This window comes from Apaloderma vittatum, unplaced genomic scaffold (assembly GCF_000703405.1).
Source record: "Apaloderma vittatum isolate BGI_N311 unplaced genomic scaffold, ASM70340v1 scaffold25175, whole genome shotgun sequence".
Taxonomy (NCBI): domain Eukaryota; kingdom Metazoa; phylum Chordata; class Aves; order Trogoniformes; family Trogonidae; genus Apaloderma; species Apaloderma vittatum.
Window position 1 is genome coordinate 8,726 of NW_009716874.1, and position 8,511 is coordinate 17,236.

General features: G+C 51.1%; 1 protein-coding gene across 1 annotated transcript in view; it reads right to left on the reverse strand.

The window, feature by feature from the left end:
* The window catches only part of IGHMBP2 (immunoglobulin mu binding protein 2), a gene marked incomplete at both ends in the record, with an annotated part of 31,366 nt that overhangs the window by 8,722 nt on the left and 14,133 nt on the right, over window positions 1-8,511 (reverse strand).

Sequence of the window (8,511 nt, forward strand, 5' to 3'; positions counted from 1 at the left end):
TGTCCCTGCCTGCAGCAGCCACGGCTCGCACCCAGATCCACTCAGCGGGGTTGGAATGAGCGAGGACATCCAAAATGTCTCTTTGGGGAAGCAGCTGCAGAATAAAAGCCTCTTAACCTGTAAGCTCATCCCATCCACACCCTGAGTCACGCTGCTCAGAACGAGCTCTGGCTGCCCCACCTGCCAGGGTAACGCTACGCTCGGGTTACTGCAAGCTCAGCCACGGCGTCAGCATCTCCTCATGCATTAGTGTCAGAGCTTGACCCCAAATCTCGAAACCCTTGATGTCAACACTGCCAGACCTTGCTAATGTTTTATTGAGACACTTGCTGCTCGAGATTTCTCATTACTCCTTGGCCACGCACCCCAGACTAACGCACTAATGCATTTCAGTGCTTATTGCTTTATGACCCATTAGGCAAAGCAACACTCCATCACTGCTGGCAAAGGTCCCGTGCTTGTATTTGTGACACAGATTAATAAAGCTCCTAATGAAATAAGCCTTTCAGGAGCCTAATTGCTTTCTCTTTGCCCTACAGAAAGGGTTTGTTAGAAGCATTGCCTAACAGCACCGTCTGAGGAAGGCCAAGAATCGTTGCACTTTGATTTTGTGTTTTGAGCATTTCAGAGCATAAAGAGCTTTTTCTTACTGTGCGTCCTTGTACAAAACCGTGGTTCACGGCGAGGGGCTCTGGTCGCTACCAGAACACAATGATCAAGCACAAAGATGATGAAGTGATGACAGAGAACAGCTCAGGAACATGATTTCTGCCAAGGCCAAGGGGCACAGCACACACCAATTACTGCCGTGGGAAGCACTACATGGCTCCACAGCGAGCGTCGTGTTTGCTGTCCTGGCCAGCCCTGCCACGTTAACGACGGGACATGTGGTAAACATAACGAGGCACTGCAAATTCATTAAAACTGCAGAACAGAAAACTGAGGGTAGGTCTTTCCGAGAAGCGAAGTCTTATTAGCCCTCCTTCTTGCTAAATCACAAAATGCAGCACACAGGGAAAAAAACCAAAACGGACATGAACTCTGACCGGAGGCAAACACAGGACTTGGGAGATGGTGCTGCCTCTTCAAAGGCTGCTGCAGCATTAATGAGCATGGAACAACTCACAGAGGTGCAGGAGCCTGGAGGAGGGGAGGCAGGTTTGCAACGAGGACGTGGCGCTTTACGCTGCAGAGGCTTCCAGCTGTGCTGACCACGAACCGCGCTGAGCCACGAAGCCTTTCCAGCTCCTCAGCTCCTGGCACGGCACGGATGGAGCTACAGAGAGAGGTCCTTGTGCTCCCCGCTGAGAAAAGCAAGGGGCAGGTGAAGCAGCAGAGGTGGGCTGGGTTTTCAGGAGGGGAAAGAGCAGGGCTGAGGAGCTCATTCTAATTATCAGGAATTAACTTTTTTCCTTCCAGATTCACAACTGAAGGAGAAGGCACTGACAGCCGGGTCCTCCCAGCTCTGCTCTGCCCCACGGCTGCTAAAAGGCAGCCTCGATCTCCCGGGCCAGGAGGAGACGAAGCAGTTTTAACAGAGATGTCCATGTGCACCCACCCGAAACAGCCCTTCCTCCTCCTGACTGGGGAACGTGGGGACTCAGGGCCCACCTCTCACTTGATCTTTGCCTAGAGCGTGACCACTACCACCCAGATAAAAACGGTTCTGGTTCCTTCCACCAGTCATGTCCTCTTGAGATGAAAAAGCAGGTCGTGTGTCAGGGCTCTCAGGGCCAAGGGGACACCCTGAGGTTCTCCCTGACCAGCCCCAGCCGGGACCCACACCCTCTGCCCACGGGCCCCACTTAAGCTTCACCCCCTGCCTGAGTTACGTCCCAGCTGCCTCCTGATGGAGAGATCGATGGACCTTGGACGTGTGCTGCAGGTCACACTCTGATCCTGTCTGAGACCTGAACCCGCGTCACGGCTTTGTTTCTGGCTCACCCCCTGGAGGGACTCCCTGGATGGACCCTGGACCTAGTTCAGAGCCGCCTTACAGCCACGGGCACCCCCTTCTGCTTTTGTCCTCCTCTCTCCTCTGTTGGCTCACAAATCCTTGCAAATCTCAGAGCAAGCCTAAAACCGATTTTCATGTGGGACTGGCAGGAAAACCCTGGTGTTTCTTAACGACAAATATGCTGAAGCGTTTCTTGTAATGATATACAATAAAGCACGGGGGAGGCATCCGACCTCACAGCACGCCTCAGAAATAGCGCTCTTCTATACACCAACGGCGCAGTTTCACCACGGGGATCTACATGAGGTTCTGTGTTGAATTAATAATGAGGATACTGAACTGCTTGCGAATATTTCACCTGTTAATACATTTCCTATTATTTTACCACTCGATTAATTCCTACAGTGGTTGACTACGATGCCAGATAAAATCGTAAGAGCACTGAGCAGAAGTTTTTTAAGCATCAATTGCGTTAGAGAAATTAAATTGGGAGAGGAGGTTGGACAGCCAGAATCACGCAGCTGATGCGCAGGAGTACCTACTTTAAAGTGCCAAAAGTGAAGACAGGAAAGCTAAAATTACCGGAATAAGCCCACAGCAGCTGGTGTTTGCTGCTAACCTGGTTTCACTTTGCCTCCCAAGCAGGAAAGAGCTGTGCTTTGCCCAGGGTGGGAGAGTGGCACCAGGACAGATCCCAGCGAGGCAGGATGAGGCCCTGCTGCTATTCACAGACAAGGCTTCCTCCTCCAGCGCTTGCAAGAGATGCTGCACCCGAACGGCTGTAGCCAAGCAGAACCAAATATTTCAAAGACTTCCGTGCCCTCCATGGTGTGAAACATCCTTTATGGCCGGCCGTGTACATGCCAAGGAGCAAAAGCACATCCACCTGGACCTGCCGTGTGAATTAGCAGCTACTGAGGGTGGAGGACAAGGGCATGGATTGGGATTGTCCTGGTCTGAGAGCCCCAGGCTCACCTGGAACAATCAGTGTGTGTGTGGCAGCTGTGCCCGCAGGAGGGGAGGGCGGCCGTTCCTGCCCACAGGCTCAGCATAAAGGGCCCCTCAGAAGAGCCCTGGGGTCCTTGGGGTGCTGTGCTGGGGACCAGTGCTGGCTGCTCCTCATCCCCCCTGCTGCTGATCCCACGCTGCAGAGGAGCACTCATTGGGACAGGTCACCTTCCCCTGCCTCCCCAGGTACAAACTTTCCTTTTCTCTTTTTCTGGGCTCTGCTGCTGAGTCCAGGCTGGGACTTTTCCACCAAAGACCAAGTTGCCATTCAGAGGGTGCAGGTTCCTAATTGACATATTCTCTAGTATCTTTGAATATGTTTATATATTTTTATATATCTGTATACAGGTCAACATCTTTGTTGTTTTGGTTAGTATTGTTTTCTTTTCTGTTATGCTGGCTCAAGTTTTCTTTCGCAGCCTTGCAGTCCCTCTCCCTGGTTCCCCTGTTCCCCTCCCCTGGAGGGTGCTGGCGGATCACAGTCCAGTGGCTGTGCCAGCCCTAAACCTTGACAGATATAAATCGGTGCCCAACATGGGGCAAGAACCAATTTCACATTTCATAAATTTGTAATCTAACACTTTCATACTTAATTTTTCATTTGAGAGGCTGGGAGAAAACTCGGCAGTTATTAATAGGGTGCTAAGTGAAAGGTTGTGCTCTGCCTGTAGCGACTTTGGTTTGCAGTAAATCACCGCGTTGCTCCCCAAGCTGTCGTACGTGTTGCCGTGTTGTCCAGCCCTTCTCAGGGTGTGCTTAAGGTTCCTTGGTCAGGGGTGCTGGGCAAAGGGCACCAGTTGTCTGTCACGTTTAACGCCCCTGATCTAAGCTGGCCTAAGGTGGATGGCAGCTTTACCTGGGCACCTCAGGTGCTATTTGCTATTCCTTGCTGTTTTTTCATGGGAAATCACACTTCACCCAACTGACTCCATCAGGCTTTGAGAGTTTCAGAAATTGTTTTCAATTTGCCAATTTTATTATTGATTATCACTAACACGTTGCAGGGGTGGTTTATTACTAGCGTGCATAGATGCAGGCAGTGCCACCATTCCAGCTCCCACCACAACCAGCACTGGTGTCCCTCCACCCACTGGCGTGGGTCACTGCGGTACCAAGCCCTGCTGGCACCCCTCCCTGCCCTCAACTTCGACAGGGCTGGTGGAGGCATCCAGACGCACCGCTAGCCAATATGACAGCAGAACATTCCGGTGTTCGTCTAGGAAACTCGCTGAGAGCAAGAAGTCTGATAAGAATCTGCCAGTATCTGAAGGCTATAAAAACAAATTAATAGATCAAAGCCTGGCGCAGAGACAAATTAATTAGGATGTCAGAAAGGACTAGAATGAAAACAAGGAAAACAAATGTTCCTGTGAGACAGCAGAAATGTCCTGGTGTTGAGATCCCCCCTGGGACGGGGCCCAAACCCCGAGAAGCTGTGAGCTGAGAGGGGAACAGCAGGGCACTGGCCTCTGCATCCCTGGGAGATCTTTCAGGAGAAAAGCACGGACGAGATGTAGGTGAATGTCCTGCCAGGTGTGCACAGGGATGCCCCTGCAGCCTGAGATAATTCCAGGTATGTCAAAAAGCAAGGCAGAGGAGCACCCTTCGTACTCCCCACCAAAACTCCCTTAGCCCCAAGTGGAAAAAAACCCCTGATGACAACTAATAAACGTTGAATGCGTGGAGGAAAAAACCAGACAACCAGGAGGTGGTTACACCAGACGGGGCCTGGCTGCCCAGGGTGAGCACAGGCGGTGGGGAAGCCTGGCTGACTGGTCGCACGGCTCCTACAAAGCACCCAAGTACTCCTGTTGCGCAGGACTGACTCCACGTGTTGTAGTAACAGATGATCCTTCCGCCAGCCCAGATTCATCCTGGCTGACTTTAGAGCCTTCAGCAAGGCCCTGGAAACAGCCCACCCACCGCAGGGCTGCTGTCATCAGTGGAGGAGAGGGGGAAGGCAGGCGGGAGGCTCCGAGCGCCCTGCATGAGTCACGCCTGGAAATAGCTTCTTGTTCTCTGATAAGCGAAGAGGAGACGGCAAGCGATTCCGTGCCTTGCTTGCAGCTCTGGAAATGCCCAACAAGATGGAGACAGAAGGGATCTGCCTTCCTGTTGTATCTCAGAGCCTGCGGGGACTGTGAAAAGCACAAGGTCCCTTCTAGCCTAGGCCATTCTGTGATTCTGTGACAGCGGTGCTCTCCAGCTTGGTGTGTCGTGCAGGGGACGGGGCTGTAAGGGCACAGCTGGTACGTGTCTCGCTGGACACAGCAAATGCTTTCACTTGTGCAGCAGTGGAAAACAAGGCCAGGGTGCAGGTCTGTAAAGAAAGGAGCTGATTTTTAAGGTGTTTATCTGAAAAGTAATTTAGTTTCTCAAAATAAGTTGTTCTAATCAATCAAAACTTGGAATCAGGAGGCTGCTGACCCAAACTGCCAGAGCTGCTGCAGGACCTCCCCGTACATCCTCTCCAGCACAGGCTGGCTCGGGGCTTTCAGTAGACAACAGCTTGAAAGAAAAACTCTTTTAATTCAGCATTAGGCAGTTTCTACCAGGCTAACATGTGTCATTGCAGGTATTTTCTACAGCACAAACACTCTGCTTTGTGTTATTTAAACCCTCTGCAGATTCAGATGGTCTGTCCAAGGGCCTTCTGCTCTACAGAGCCAGCAGAGCTGAGGGGCACGTTGTCCTTCTGGAAAGGAGAGGGAAATTTTGCTGTTCCCAAACAGGCTAGGATTAGAGAAGACTCCAGATCGGTGCCTGCCTCACAAGCACCCACTCTAATTTCTGTCTGTACAGCTAACACCCACCAGTGTACCCATCTGCAGTTAGTACCTGTGAGGCTGCTACAAGGGCTCCCACTGAGATGAAAGGTAAAGCCTTATATGGCTTGAAAAACTTCGTTTTCCACTTGGTTTCCTGCATTCTCAGTCCTGTAGCAGTCAGCCAGCCACCTGAGCCACGGGCACAGCTTGGAAATACCCAGTTTGGAATAACTTCAGCAAAGCTGGAGTTTTCCAGTGCTAAACCAACACGCTTCAATAATGAAGACAGAAAGCTGGGCTTTCTCTGCGTCCCTCCCGTGTGGCTTCTCTTGTAGCTGCTGCTCTGCTTGGGCTCGTGTGACGGCTTTCCCCTGAGTGCAGGAACAAACCCAGGTCTCAGCTTTATTTGGTTTTATGGAGTTGAAGATCTCCCAGACTTTCACACTCCGATGGATTTGCCTCACGTTAGCTAACAGGATTCAAGAGTGACTTGGGGAACTGAGAGAGGGCCGGCTGGCACAGGCAGCAGCATCTCAGCAGCTTTGCCTGTTAGGCTAAAACAGAAAGACTTGCCTGTAGAGCAGCAGTATCTGAGGGCACAGCCCATAATTCTTCTGAGTAAGCTGCAGTCAGTTTGGCTTTTTGCACTTTCTCTTCCCAAAGGCAGCTGTCTGAGGCTGAGCTCTGGTGACTGGTGTCTTGTCTGGTCAGCACCTGGGTCATGGACCTGCTGATGCCTTGAGCAATAATTCTGTTTAATGTAGCGAGGTTTTTGGATCATAATTTACTGGTGAGACGGACCAAGATATAAATCTGTTAACACGATTGATTCAGACACACGTTCTCTCTGCTCTATTTTATCTTAAATCTATTGAGCTTCAGGAAGGGCATGGAGTGACACAGCATTTAGACATCCCTAAGCTTTCTTGTCCAAAAGGGATTACTCCACGGGAGGGGGGAGCTGGCCTAACACTGGGCAGCTGTGCCTCTGATAATGGGAAAATGAGAAAATGATACAGCACCACGACGTTATGTGCACCTGTGAGCTGCTGCCTTCCTTGGGTTTTTCATTTCCCTTCTTCAAAATTCAAGTGAGATTATAGATATGTATCTTACTCGTTAGTTTTTGCAAGCAGGAAAGTTTATGAAGGCAATCCTTTCTCTTTGCTTCTGCACACATGATGGTTCATTAATTCCAGATTTAGAGCTAGATGAACACGCACACATTTACATTTTAAACTACCCAAAGGCTCCCCAGTACTATTTGGAGTATGCTCCTCAAAGCACAAGCCATTTACACCAGCCACAGAGCTCTACCACAAACTAATTGTTCTTAATACGCATGTTGTAGACATTCTGAGGTTTTATAACCACTGTGGTGCGCGTGGTAATGCACCATCTCGGTGGACCAACTCCCACATTTCCTTAAAGAAATAAACGTGGAACCAGAGAAGCAGAATTTAATAAAGGGAAGAGGAGACTTGGATTAGGCTGAGGATGAGGCTGAATTTGCTGTACAGAGCTTGCAGCCAGCAAAGAAGAGAAAAACCAGACACCCTTCTTGCCAGATGCAAGGAAACTGCTTTTTGAACAAGTTTCCTAACCACTCCGAAAATTACTTCACATAACAGAGCAAAACCAAAGAATTTGAGCACAGTGCTGCTAAGCAAGCTGAATTGAAAAAACCAGCCCTGTTGATGATGTGTCTCTCAGGAAAAACACAACTTTGAGGAAGCCAGTGGTAGTGCACGACATAAGTGCTCCTTCTCGTTAAAGAGAAGAAGGAAAGGAAGCGATACAAGCTCAATGCGTTTTGTTCCTGGGAGCTGGGATGTGTTTCAGGTGACTGACTGCACGCTGTTTATCTCCGGGGTACCTGCCATGGGGAGTAGGAAGATGCCCACAGTGTTCCAAAGGCTTTGTGAGCACAACTGTCCCCGTGACGCTGCAGAGCTGCCTCTGACATTCCCAAGCCTGACAGAGCTCCCTGAAGCACGGTTTGGTGCGAGCTTCTGCCCGCTCCTCCTGCCTCGCTGCAGGCACCTGCACCATCTGCCCCGCTTTCTCTGCAGGGGATCCTCTCCACTGTGGGCACACAGCTCTTAGGTAAACGTGGGGCAAGGGCAAAGGGCAGTCCCAGAGAAGGCTGGGTCATGTCTCTGAGGCACTTAGAGGACCCCTGCAGAAGGAGCACAGCGGTGTTCCAGAGGCAGGCATTCCAGATCTGGTACAGAACCACCTTCTGGTTCTGAGGTTTGCTTTGTCAGCTCGAGCAAGGAAACTCACCTCGGGTTGTTCCTACAAACCTCAAGCCAACGCACCAACTCTGCCACATCTGCACAGATGACAGCCTTGCAGGCACGGTGCACGCGTCTCAGAACCTGGGCAGCTCCGGTGCAGGGCTGAAGGCTGCCTGTCGGGCTGCTCTCCCTCTCTGCAAACTCCAACCCCTTGCAAGCCCAGGAGCAGCTGCCCGGCAGGCACTCAGCAGCACCGGAGGCGACTCTCCCGTGCCGGTGCCAACCACGTACACTTTGCTGTTCCGTGGCTCAGCCAGCAGCAGGTGGAACCTCACGCGATAAGAAAGCCTGCCCACATGGAGCCGCGTTAACCTTTAAGCAGTGGCCCTCAGTAAAACAGATCTGACATAGTTCTGGCAGCGTGACTAAACCCAGCGCGTGAGGGACACCAGTAAATAATCCCCATCAAAAAAAAGTCTTCAACACTTGAGGCATTCAGAAGCGCTCGTTGCCTAAATAAGGGGGGGACCCGGGACCG